Source organism: Ambystoma mexicanum, chromosome 14 (genome assembly GCF_040938575.1).
Source record: "Ambystoma mexicanum isolate Mex_15411 chromosome 14, UKY_AmexF1_1, whole genome shotgun sequence".
Lineage (NCBI taxonomy): Eukaryota > Metazoa > Chordata > Amphibia > Caudata > Ambystomatidae > Ambystoma > Ambystoma mexicanum.
In genome coordinates this window covers 123,218,813-123,233,144 of record NC_090940.1, presented here as the reverse complement: position 1 = coordinate 123,233,144, position 14,332 = coordinate 123,218,813, and positions in this window count along the sequence as shown.

The window sequence follows — 14,332 nt, the reverse complement described above, 5'->3', positions numbered from 1 at the left end:
ATATATATTAGGCTTTTAGTTTATTTAAACCTTTGCCAAATCCATTGTAAAATCTACACAAAAAAACAACATCAGTCCGGACCCGCCGGTTTAAATCATAAAACTAACCATGACCCATTTAAAATGGGATCGCTTTGCACAAAACAAGCCTTTTAAAGATGGAAAGTAAGCAAGAAAAGAAGGAGAAAGTGAAGAACTACAAGCAATTAAAAAAACACATTAATACATCAAATTTCCAACTTGCTTAATCTTTCCATTCACGGATTCCAAAACGTTTCCAAGATCATAATTTAGTTTGGTGTCTGTCCCACCACACAATGCCTCCCACCACGATTCTGCATCAACACTAAATGGACCTTTCATTTTCTCAAAGAAGGTAAGCATTCTTAAAATGTTTAATTCAGGGCAGAAGAGAATCCAATGTTTAAGAGCTTCCAGGAGCCATGGTTTTCAACAGTCGACAACACTCGTTCAGTTCCCTATTGCAATATCTATGAAGATTTTCCTTTGTATACAAGATATTCAATTGAAACCTAAGAAGTAGGTCTCTTTGTCTCACATTAGGGAACTTCCTCAGGTACGGCGGGGTCAAGGAGCCAGTCAAGAATCCAGAAAGTGTGTGGACGTTTGATTTTGTTGGCTTACATTCTGTTTCGCTCCAATCTTCTCCCTTCAAAATCTTTTTTACCAACAAGGGGTTTTTGCCAGTGGTCGAAGTGTACGATAAGAAGTAGTGGAACTATGTTCCCTGCTGGCCTGCACCCACTCCTCACAAACCCCATCACCATGCCCCCTCTCACGCACAATACAAACCCTCAAACACATGCGCCTGCTGTTTAAGGGAACATTCAGTGTACTGCACTGAAAGTGCATGTTTCAACTGCTTCCTACACTTTTATTGTAACATGAAACCATTGTGGAACGGTTTCAAAATAAAAGTATAGGAACAGTAAAACTTAATTTAAAAAAGTAGAGGAGCACTGCTTCCAACCGCTCCCGCTCACTCCGACCTCTGGTTTTTGCACAGAACTTCTATAGAGGTTCCCAGGTTTCAAAGAATCATTTCACATTGATTCTCCCATTCACTTAATAACAGGTCATGTCTTCCTGGTTTCTTTACAGGCAATGGCCCTCATTCCGAGTAGGGCGGTAAGGGATACCGGGCACCGGTAAGGAGACTGGTGCTGGTAATCCCTTACTGCCCTACTACGAGGTCCCTTAGCAGGTCGCTTCCTTAATGCCTGGTCTGACGAGGTGTTAAGGACGGGACCCGTTAAGGGGCCTGGGCACAAATAACGGGCTTGGAAAATGCCGGCCCGTTATTTGCGTCCTCCCCATTCCCATTGAGCCATATGGGGGCTCAAATGGGAATGGGGAATGGTTTGGTAAATGGGGATTTACCGGCATATAGCTTGCCAAAGTATTGTGTACATATCTTTTCTGATATTGGATTTAATTGTTTTGGTTCATTATGATTTTATGGGAGATTAACCAATTTGTATAGTTTTGTTTCCTCTTTTTGACCATCTCATGATTCTTCCCGTGATGCAAGTTCTCAAGGTGTCTTAAATCCCTCTGTAAAAGTTACTTCTTTGAAACTACCTCTTGATCATATAAATGTTTGGCTTGAAAAGAGGTCTTGAGTGCTTTGATCATTTCTCTCTGAACGTTACCAAAATAGAGTCATATTCCACCTCAAGTACATTGCTCAATTGACATTGTTTTAGGTGCTCTGTCAATTCAGGGATTATCTCCGGCTTTAATAGAAATCTATGACGTCCGCCCTCAACCTCCACCTTATGGTTCCAACCCACATGTTTCCTATTAGTACCCGCCTTTATGGTTAATCATGATCGCTATGAATGGTAGGGTACACAATAAGATGAAGAATATAAGAGCAGATGTTACTTGAAATGAAGAAGTAATCCAGGGTCGCTCTACTAGACCCATTTCGCCAAGTTGTACCACCGGGAATGTCACCAGGAGTTGGCCATTCACCATAGTCAAGTCTCTAATTTCTACTGCTTCTAGCCAATCTTTGGATCTTTTAGCTTTGCGTCCTTTATTTTTGCATTCCCTACTTCCTTCAGAACTAATTTGTTTGAGGCAGTCTATATTCAGATCCCCACAAACAATCACAACTGGACCAGGATTTGTTTGGTATATCGAATCAATCCTAGACATCACAATATCAATAAAAAAAGCTGGAGCCTCCGCTTCAGGGTTCCAGTACAAATTAAAAAGATTCATCTGTCTTTGCATTTTTGACACAGGATCAAGAAAGGCTAGAACCAAAATCTGAACATGTGAGTTTAAATTGACTGATTCAATACATTCCAGAGCGATACTATTTCTTATCCAAATCAAAAGGCCCGCCACTGGCCGCCCATGGCTTCTATTAAGAGCTTTATTTTGGTACAATGAGAAACCCTCTTACATAGGCAGATCCATTAACCATGTTTCTTGTAAGCACACAATTTCCAAACCTTCAGCCACTGGTATTCCAGGAACCAATCCACCGCACACATCCATAATTCCCCCAGTCTGGATCTATGTCAAGGGCTGAGAAACCAGGGCTTAGAAACCAGGGCTTTTGCCACCCAGTCCCACGAGGACTCTTGGTCCAACGTTAATTTCAAGGTTTGGGACACTGTCATCGGTTTAATGGACTCCATCGATAAGAAGATTGGGTTAAATCATCAGGCCTAGTGGTATTAGCCCGAGACATCCTACTTATCAGCATTTTTTCCTCTTCACATTGACTAACCAGGTGGTCTGGGTTTGAGCATTTATTTCACACAGTTCTAGGACAATGAGTCCTTTGCTCTGATCTTTTTTCTTCAGAGCTACCACCCCTGTTTCCTTGGCGTGTGACATTCGCAGTTTCTCGTAGCTCGAACCCCAAAACACACAGTTCATCTTTACAATCCAACAGTAATGTTATCAGAGCAGCTGATTTCATATGGAGCTGGACTCGATCAGCCTCCCTTTCATTTAAAAAGCCAACAATCTTTATATCCGCATTATTAATTACCCTCAATCTTGGAACATGATGAAACAAGTGCATAGTGTTTGATCTATTTAAAATAAGGCCATCCTTTATTTCTAGAATGCGTTCCAACTCAATCACATGACTCCATACACTTTGTCCACCACCTTTTTTTTGTTGAGGTGCTGAGTATTTGCTTTGATGAAACCTTTGGTAATTTAAAGTGGGAGCTGACTTTTAATCTTTGTTTCTCCATATTTTATTCAAGGTAACGGAGGCCATCCTAGAATTTTCAATCCTTTTCTGCAATACATCCGGAGATTTATGAAGACCAGTCGCTGCACCATTAACCTTGTTTCTCCTCTCCTCCATTGTCAAGTATGGGCTGAGCGAATCTCTACCCCTTGTTAATGAAACTTCTCTATAATCAGCTGTTTTTCCAAGAGTCTTCAAATTCTCTTCAGAGTCATGTAATACAGTAGCCTGCACAGGGGTTGTAGGCGGTGTTTCATTAAGTCCTCCTCCTCTAAAGTCTCATAAATTGAGCGCTGCATTAGCTGTTCATCATCCAATTCAATTATTCTTTCAGGGCGATGACTTGAGGCACCACCGCCCTTTACCATTCCAACACCAGAGTTGCAATTAAGTTTGGACTTACCCTTTGGGTTTGTCTGCCGTGGGAGAGTGGTAGCCAAACTGTTTCTTAAAAACCTAAGTGAGCCCCGAAATTTCCACTATTTAGATCTTTGTATATTTTTAGATTTCTTTTCCACCTCTTTTCTTTTCGTCGTCACCTTGCTAATTGGAGGGTTTATTAAACTGTGATCGAAGATGGGGAAAATATTTGTCAGTTGTGCTAACGGGGCGGCTTTAGATGGCGCAAACACTTGTCTCGGCACAACCACATTTCCACCATCCTCGGAGCTCTCTTGTGCTGTTGTCTCACTTTCAGGTCGATTGGTTAGCTGACATAATCCCTCATCAAGAGGGTCTTGTATTATAGAGTCATCAATAGTTGTCAAAGCCCCTGCCATGGGCACGAGACCTTCATTCCATGATTCCAGTGAAACCACCTCTATGGGAATCTCATCCGCTTTTTCTAATTGAGGTTGGATTACCAACTTCTGTTGTCGAATTTTTTTAACGGTGTGAGATCGACTTACCGCTGGATTTAGGGCCGCTAATGAGAACAACTCCGACGGATTTTCCTTATTAGAGTTTAACTCTTCTCTGCGGTGCTCCAGAGGATTTAATCGAAAGACTTCTCCAACTCCACCGAGAAAAATCTTCTTATCTGACCTGGCTTCTTGAGTTAAATCAATTCCATGTTTTGCATTATACATCTGATTTTAGTGTTATTTCACTGAAATGAAATAATGTAGGACAATTGCACACAGTACACACGCACAATTTAACAAAAAATAAAAAGCACATACCTTTCTGCCATATCCTGCAATGTAATATAATATATAATATCATCAGTGGAGCACATCAAATATTTGTTTCTGTAAACATGTATTTTTGGGGGTGTTTTTAATGTAAACAGGTAGATATGGTGCATGCATCATTTTTTGTTTGCTTGGCAACCGCAGTGAGACACACCTGGAAAAGATGATCGTTTTGTTTCAGGCAAATGTGAGATCTCCGCTGGCGTCCTGCTCTCTCCGCGTGACATCTCCCGAGGCTTAGCGCTTGTGTTGCTATTGCCTGAAGCCCCCGGTGTTACAGTATGTTTGCCTGGGATTAAAGCTGCACAGACAAGCTTACTCATATTTATGGTTCAAAGGTATATTGGAAAAATTGAAGCGCAAAAACCAGACAACAAACAGAACGGATTAGGTCAGAGGACGCTGCGCGCGCGCATGGTTCCAGCGCAGTCTCAGAAACACAGTGTTACAAGCACAGGATGACCTTTGACACACTGTGGGCTCCGGAACCCTAAGGAGATGTCGCTCTTTCAGCTGCTGGCTTGCCACGAGAATTCTGTTTTCCCAGCAATGCTGGCTTTTTAAAGCAATAGTGCATTTGGACACAAACATATTTAGACATCAGCCTGACAAGGTTGCAAGAAATGAAAATGCCCCCATCCCCCACCAAATGCAAACACAGATCAGTCACTGCAACCCTGTGAAAAAGTCCCTTTGCAACCAGTTTTTGTATTTGGGTTTTTATAGCGCAGGCGCAGCTTGGAAGTAAGAGCGCAGATCAGGTCATTTGGGATCAGCAGAGGTCAGTGAAAGGCGAGGTGACAGGTCCAGTACAGCCCTTTCTATATTGTGGTGCAAACACGAGTACTGCATGCAGTTGCTTGAGCCTCTCACTACTGGGAGATGTGCCTTTCACCCAATGGAGCATCTCCGTAGGCGGCCTGTCCATCTCCCTCAGGGGCTTCCTGGATTTGCGTGCAAGTCCCAGGTATCAAGTTCAAATCTTAGCAAGGCTGACTCAGTCCTTCATCCTTTCGGGGGGATAAAATGAGTATCCGTTTAAAGGGATCTGATCAATTGTAAATGACCCCATTGTTAAAATTAACCTGGCACGTCTGGGCAATATAGTCAAACCAACATCTCCACTAACATACAGTGTCCCTGGGGCGTTGGTTCTCTTTGCTTTTCCCATCAGCCCTTCTTTATCTTCCCTCTTTTTCCTCAACCTTTCCTTATGGTTCTGGTTTTCTCTGTCTAAACCTCATTCGCCGCTGCAGTTTCGCACACTGATAACAATAGGGTGACCAAACGTCCCGGTTTTGCCGGGACGTTCCCTTGAATGGGGCCTATATCGAACCGACCCAAGAGTGTTTTTAAATTTAAAAACCCTGTACAGGTTTTGGGCAAAGGACAGCTGACAACAATTATAAACTTAATTAATAATACAACACTTTGAGAATGTTGACATTGTAGGGTGAGCTCGTACCCCCAACCTTTCAGGTACGGGCTACACCACTAACCAGTGCCTTAAGTGGCAACGAAAAACGAGCTGGGGCTCATAAAGGGGGCGTGGCCAGAACGTGGGGGGTTTGCCTGATGGCTCATTAGGCCATGCCCCCTTGATGAGCCCTGTCTAAATGGGCTACAGGCAACCCCCCAGGCAGCCCTTTTCAGAGATCAGCACCCCTAACCCTTGGAGGCGAGTCTCGGTTTGGTTTTGCCACCATCTTGTGTGTGTATGTGACTATGTGGTAGGGTGGAGGGTTCAGCGTGAGTTGGGTGAGGCAAGTCCCAGTAGAGAGGATCATGCCAGAAACCCTTACTGATATTTTGTGCGCAGATAGTGGTGTTGCAAGTTTGCCTGCATCTGTCAATAGCATGCAGTTGATAGGGCCAGCAAATATGTGTTCAGCAACAGCACATGTGCGTGTGTGTGTGCGCGCTTGTGTTTCTATGCACACAGATATGTGAGCTGGGTTCTACTTCCTCCTTGTGCATGTTTATTAACTCTGTGTTTGTTGGCGGGTGGTGCCAGGCCTAAAAATGATGGTTCACCCTGGGGCAGAGGGTGCTGATTTCTACATCTATCAACTAAAGGGATACCTGGCAGGGGACAGCACCACATGTTTTCAGCTTTGAAGGTGGTGCTGCCCCTCGCCAGGCATTCCTTTAGCTAAGAGATGAAGGGATCATCCGAGTAAATAATGGTGACACCGGCCCACAGGCATCTCTTGGTTAAAGGGATGCCTTGCAGGTGCCGGCACCGTTGTGAGGGCATGTTGAGGGAGGGGCAGTAATGGGTAGTCCTTCTTTTATGATGTTAACCATCCCGGTTCCTCGTCTTGGGAAATCTGGTCACCCTTGATAACACTGCACTTATTTTCTGCAGCTCTATTTTCTTCATCAGGTTGTGCAGAATTTGTTAGGTAGAGTTTGGGGGCTGGGTGGACTTTACCTGTCGCCCTTCGTTCCCCCTCTGCAGGACAAATCACCTGGTTTACAGCCAGCATCTGATCTGATTTTTATGCTGGAGGTAAACCAACAGATTCCTACAAATGTACCACCTTGTCAAAGCAGGTGAAGTCCCTGTGTAGGATTCACTATAAATGTGTCCTGCAACCTGGACATACATTTACGTTTTTTTCCAAAAAATCAGACTGGAAATGTGAGGCGTAAAGGTGATCTCACCTCTGCTTTACTCTTTACTTTTAGTAAAATCCTCCCCCATGCCCTCCCCTCCCCCCGCAAGGGATATTCCAAGAGCCAGGATCTGTGGACTTCTTTTATAAACAGCAACATCAGTTCATATTATCTTTCAAGCAGTACCAATTATTAATCCCTTCTTGGACATCATCTCCTTGTGGTATCAGGTAATATCCCCACCAATAATATCGCCAGATATACGGTCGTGGGGTAAGGCCATAGGCAATATTATTAGTGCGGATAATTTATGGGGTTATTAGGAATGGGGGTGTCCCCCATTCCATTACAAAATAATGGTGGTCGCAGGGGTGTCCTCCGCAGGTTCTATGGCTTAATATTGCCCCAAAAATATGGCGATATTTTTGCGGGGATATTAACACATGGAACCCTCTTTGTTACAGCAAGGACACGGAACAAAGAAAACCATACACCTCCCACTTCCCTAATATCCACACGTTCAGTAATGTTACTTAGCAAAAAGGGACCAGAAGGCCCGACAGGTTACAAGAATCTAACTTCGCCCTCATCCTGCAACCCTCAAGGATAACACTTTACACTGTGACGTGGGAGTGACTTCATTACGGATTGCATAAAAGCCTTAGCTGACGGGCAACCTTCAGTCTTCCCACCCGGGACCTCCCTGGCAGGGGAGGAGTTGCTTATGCTGCTGTTTAGGCTTCTTGTTGCACTCTGTCGTGTGTGCTATTCACTCTAACCTATTGGCAATCGCCTCACACAGAGGTTATGATGTGATGAGGATCCATAACTTTTTCACAGGTATACACTGTAGTTACAGTTACATTGCTCTCCCAAAACAGAGGCAGTTCTGGGCAACTTATAACTTTGGGCCACTCAGGGGTCACCCTGATCTTGCCTAGGGTTCAGGGGAGTTCTGAGGGGGGTGATATGCCACCAAAAACGGGCAAAAAATGGCTGATTTGACCATGAAACTTGTGAACCCTGAGGTGGCATCCAGATGCCATTCGGAGACCTGTATCAGCATATTGCAAGCCCAGGGCCGACCCCCAACCCTTGGGATAGGTGAGGGGCATCACGGAGGTGTGCAAAAGCCCCTCAAACCACAGAAAAAGGACAGTTTTTTCATCGGACCCATTGACCTGACTTTGAGTCCCTGAACTTCCCTACACCTAAAAATTGACACATTACGGCCCCCTTGGCAGCTCCTGATGCCATGTAAGGTGGGGGGATGGGGCCTCACCAAGCAAATAGGCCATTGATCATGGTGGCATGCCATGTCCAGTGATGCACAAGCCCACAAGAGGGCTACAGTGGCCAGGCCCAGTGGCCACTTTGGTTAGAATGCAGGCATGCACACATGGCGGAGGTCATGCCCTGGGCAAACAGACTGCTAGCCATGGTTGCATAGCTTACCATAACTGGCACATTTCTTTGATTTTTCAATTGTACCTTGCAAGCATAACCTCCCTTTAACAAAGATTTTTCAGTGAATTTCATAGGTTTTTATTAGTGCAACTTAATCATAACGTCCCTCTAACAAACCTTTTTCAGTCAATTTCATAAGTTTTTATTACTGAAAATGTTTCATGATGTTACATCACTGTATATAAGTTATTAATAATTCCTCTTTTAACATATACGAAAGGACTATAAACCTCCTTTAACAAACATGTTCTTTTTCAGCGCATACTGGCCTGTGCCATTTTCAGCAGTGCATGCTGGGGATGCAAGTCATGCTTGAATTGCCTGGGGTATGAGACTCGACCATAGCCCAACCAATGCGCCACCATTATCCACTGCACCTAGCCTGCATCCTAGTCCAGTGTCCACCATACCCCCATGATGTGCACCCCCATATTTTGACCAATGGCCAGTGCTAATGGCTTGCAGCCATGGCCAGTCTCCACAGTCCATGGGGCATGGGCTTCAGCCGTTCAGCATGCCTCTATAAGCAAATCGGAGTAGACATTTGTCCTTGCCGAGGGCCAGGCCCACTGCCCAGGCACCAACGGTATGTAACTAATTTGTGTACCTACATTCTGACACTTTTCACAAAATAAAAAAAGACACATTTGTGAAACCATGCTTTCAAGTCCTTGCTGATGCTCGCGCAAGTTTGCTGCAATTCCGTCCAGAACTTAGGGCTGCAGCCGTGAGCAGAATTTGTTTTCCCATTCAAACCTATCCCAGTTTCGAAAAACGTTACTGGTCCTTGAAGGCTATGCCCACTTTAACCACAAGGCTGTTCCCTGGTGGTCGTGGTCATGGCAAGTGGCGAGCTTGTCTGGGACACTGACCATGTTCACCGGCTACACCTCAGTCATGAAAGATAAATCATTATTTTTTGTACCTAGATTAGGACACTTTTCAAAAAATTAAACACAGAAACATTTGCAAAACCATGCTTTCGGGTCCTTGGCGATGCTCCTTTCAGAGGTTTGCGCCATATCTGTCTGTGTTTTATTTTTAGAAAGATGTCAAAATGTAAGTACAAAAACAAATGATATAACTTAGCCTCCACCTGACAAAATCCATTCAATCTTTTAACAAACATTCAAAGTTGGGTCTGTAATTGTTTTGCAAACATTTGTGCAGATTCGTCAAACAGCACCAAAGTTATAAATATGTTGGGACCCCCCCTCTAATGTGGCCCCTTCTTGACAAAATCCCACCACACTTTGCAAAAACATTCAATGTTGGGTCTAAACTCTTCTTGCAAACGTGTATGCAGATTCATCAAACGGCACCAAATGTATAAGCTCTTTAAACATTTTGGGACCCCTCTCTAATTTTGCCCCTTCTTGTCAAAAAGGCAAAAAAAATCCAAAAGCATTGAAATTTGGGTCTACAATTATATTGCAAAATTTCATGCAGTTTCATTCAATGGTGTGAACATTATAATTCATCCAGAAACTGCTCTTCACAGACCCAGCAATGGAGAAATATATGGATGTCCTCACACATGTGTCAAGTTCGCAAACATCACAGCAACATCCCGAACATCTGAGATGTTTGCGGAGAAAGTTGGGTCTACAATTATATTGCAAAATTTCATGCAGTTTCATTGAATGGTGTGAACGTTATAATCCATCCAGAAACTGGATTGTAGCCACGAGCAAACATTTTTTTCATTCATGTTTATCCAGATTTCAATGGTTTTGGTGTCCTCCCATAACTTTGCCACCCCCCCTGAGGAAACCGCACAAAACATTGCAAAATAATTCAGAGGTAGCCATGTACTTTTTTTTGCAATGTTTTGTGCAAATTTGTCTAAAGTCCTCAAAGTTATATACCGCCCAAAAACTGCTCTTCCTATGGGTTGGGCAACTTAACCATAACTACAGTGTCACTGTTGCAGGTCCTGTAAAAGAAATATATATCTATATTCAGTGAAAGGGACGTTATGGTTACGTTGCACTAGTAAAAACTTATGAAATTCAATGGAAATACTTTGTTACAGGGACGTTATGGTTACAGGTAAAACCGGAAAACACCAGAAATTCGCCAGTTATGGTGAGCTAAGCAACCATAACTCGCGCTACCACTGTGTACTGCAAGGACTAACACCCATGACATCAAAGATGACATCACAAATGTCATTGATGACATTCTTTTTCTGTTCTCTGACATATCTAGGCCAGGTGGCTTTCTTCACTGACAGTCAGGAAGTAAGAATGCAAAAGGTACTACGTTTGAAGACCTTATCCTTCTCATATGTTCTTACACTACTTTCCGTAGGGTTCAGGCACATCACATGATACATATACATAGAGGAAGAAAGCAGCATGAAATACAGCAATCATGTCTGTGCATGAAGATAATCATTTAAGTTATGAACACTTTCTGGTAGTACTGCTACTTTTTTGCTTACTTTACTTGCCCTGTATATGCTCATATTTGTATGCATTGTGGTGTCTTTATGTTTTGTGTAGAGTAGTACGATTATGTATTAAGTGAGGCATTGTTAGAGACTTATTACATGTTTCACAGTACACAAAACTCTGAAACGAAAGCAATCATCATTTTACTATCCAACATGGGAAGATTTTGAATATTGCACCTCTATGATGCATGCTGCAGACAATGCCTACGTTTCTACATGAGGTGGTGCATGTACTGGAAAGAACTCTGTAATGCAATGGTGTTTATAGCAATGCATTGGTTAATGAACTATTTATGTCATGATAGTTCTTCCAATGATCGCTGCTAGTTTTCTGCCAACATTACAATAACAATCCATTGTGGAGGCTTTTTGTGAAAACTAAATACACATGTGATGTCATCAATGACATTTGTGATGTCATCTTTGATGTCATGGGTGTTATTCCTTGCATTGCACAGTGGTAGCGCGAGTTGTGGTTGCTTAGCTCACCATAACTGGCAAATTTCTGGGTTTTTGGTTTTACCTGTAACCATAACGTCCCTGTAACAACATATTTCCATTGAATTTCATAGGTTTATACTAGTGCAACTTAACCATAACACGCCTTTAACAACGTTTTTTCACTGAATTTCATATGTTTTTACCAGGATACTCTTAGTTAGTAAGGATGTTTTGTAGAACATACTGAACCTGCTGGCACCATGTTAATGCGCACAGCAGTCGCTGACTATGCATCTGGTTGCGGACTTCGGGTGGCATCCAACCTACTCAGAAAGGCAGGGGCTCTCTCATATCGTAGTCCCATTCACCAAACACAAGGAACATATACAAATAGCACAATGTGCATGAAGTGCTAGGGAAAATAGAGGAGGTATGCAAACTGTGTACTCATGAAACAAACAGCACAAAGGCATAGGGAGTACACCATAATGGAATTCACCAACAAGAGAAGTGACATCGGCCTTCAAAACTCTTACTGCACTGCTACTTTACATGGTAACAAAGAACGAATGGGCAGAGCAAAGACTGGAAAGTACTAAGACCAGAACGTCACTACAACATAGTAAGCACACTGAAGTTTGTCTGATAATTGCTCAGGTGGTGCAGTATACAACAGTTGAGAAGCATAACGTTTCTTTTTTTAAGCAGTAATGGCAAGCACCTTAGAGTGGCTGGAAGAAAATTTCCCTCATGATGCAATGACTTACGATAGTAACGCCATTGGTACGCACCACAGTCTGAAATGTAAAATATGTAATATCTATTGCTTCATGTACACCTAACAGATTTTTTTTCTTTAAGAGAACATATTGGAAAGCAAAGCAAGGCAGCAAAAGTGGCACCCTTTGGACAACAGCATACGGGCACAGGAAAGGAAGGAGACTCTGTAAATAGTAAACTGGACAGCCTGGAAGGCAAAATTGACAAATTGGGGAAAAATGTTGCTGCCTTAAAAGATGACTTACAAGGACATATTAAGGTCAAAATAAAATACCACTGCCCGACCTGCACTTGTACCCCTTTCACAGCCCGCCATCCCCTCAAAATCTGTGTGATTAGAGACGTTACGCTGCTACCTCAAACCCTTTCTCCCCTCACGACCAACTTGTGCAAATCCCCAATTCCCCACAATAAGTATCCACTTCTGCTACACCCTCCCTTTCCTAATGGCATGTATAAATGTGTGGAAGTAAATGTTGATAGATGCGTTGTTGCTGAGTGTACATGCAGCTTTTCCTTTGGTTTTATAATGCTGTTATGACTCAGCGGGTCACAGTACTGGTGGGAATTACTACAATTAAGGAAAAGGGAGGTGTTCTACTGACACTGCACCTTTCCGGCCTATCTGCAATCACAATGGAGGCATCTGTACCATGCCAGAACGAACTGCATTGCCGCACCTTGTGAACCACCTATAACTGGTTGTGTTAGCGGACGTTTGTCTGTTGCACAAGTACGCACATGCGCATCTCTTCCTCTATCTCCTGGTAACACAGCCCCTGTCCAGCATATGCGAACAAACTTGTGACAAACTTTAAGTAGTTTGAGGCACCCACCCATGTGCTCAGGTAGCTGAACACATAAACATCCTACCTACTATACCCTACAAACACCCAGTGTGTCCCAAAATGGTTGGCGCACATGTTTTTCACTATTAATCAGTCCAGAGATCCCAACGGTGTGGCTAGGACACCTAACCACAAGTGCACAAAATATGCTGCCCAAAAACGCATCCTGCGGACAGCCAGCCAATGGAGAATATGCGTGACATCACCATGGCACCGAACAGTGGAAAAGTGCAATGTTCTGTGATCTACAAAGTGTTATTGGGAAATTAAACACTTACAAATGCCCCACAATGTGCCATTGCACATGTATGTATTTGGTTCAATGATGTGGGCCTTTGTGTCGGTTGCAAGGTCTATGCAGTAGCCCTACAAAAGGTCACACCCCAGACCTGCTCTGTATTTTGTTTGTAGCTTTTCAGAACAGAGTAGCAGCCTACATAGCTGTGAGCTGTAACTGAGTTTGGAACAATTCTTGTCATGCTACATTCCCTTTGCAAGTAATGGCAACCATGTCAGCCTGGCTCACTACGCACAGTAATGTAGAGAAGTATTAACACCCCTTCCTGTGAAGCACATCCTCAGTACCAATAATCCCCACTATCCCATTCCCATGGACAGCATGCTCACAACAGAAGTATGGGGCACGTGCACTTCCTGAAGTACCGCGTGGGCTGCACCCTAGTAAAGCAGTAAAAGCCCTTCTTCCCTTTCCACTATCTTCTTTCCAGCACCCCCTCATTCGGTGTTGATAAATAGCCACACACTCATCCACCAATCACAGTAAAGAGCTCTCCATGTAACACTATCAGTTCTGAACAACATTCCTCTGCATAGACACCACAACCACACCCAGAAATGTTATTGTACAATCTCTTAGCCTCCACAGTCCCTTTTCTATGCCCACCATCCTCCAAAATCCCAGATGTGGCTTTCGTGCTGTGTGCCAGCGTGGGGGAATAAATTGCAACTAGGGTAGGGGATTTCGTCTTCAGTGGTGGTTCTGAAAAGAGCCTTTTTTAATTTATTTTTTTAAATGCTTCTAGAGAAACACCTTTATTTTCGGTTTTTATAGGGTTCTCGGTTTTCTTCTCCTCATATTCTTACAATAAATGTGTCAACACCTCATGTATATGGGCAAACAAAAAAGCATCACCAATGCTGGACAAAGAAAGGCCATTTGTATGGAAACACACTGCATTTCGAGAATGAATGCTGTCATGGTTGCAGAAGAGCATCCCACTAGCGGACAAAGAAAAATCACACATGCTTCTATTGATGAGAC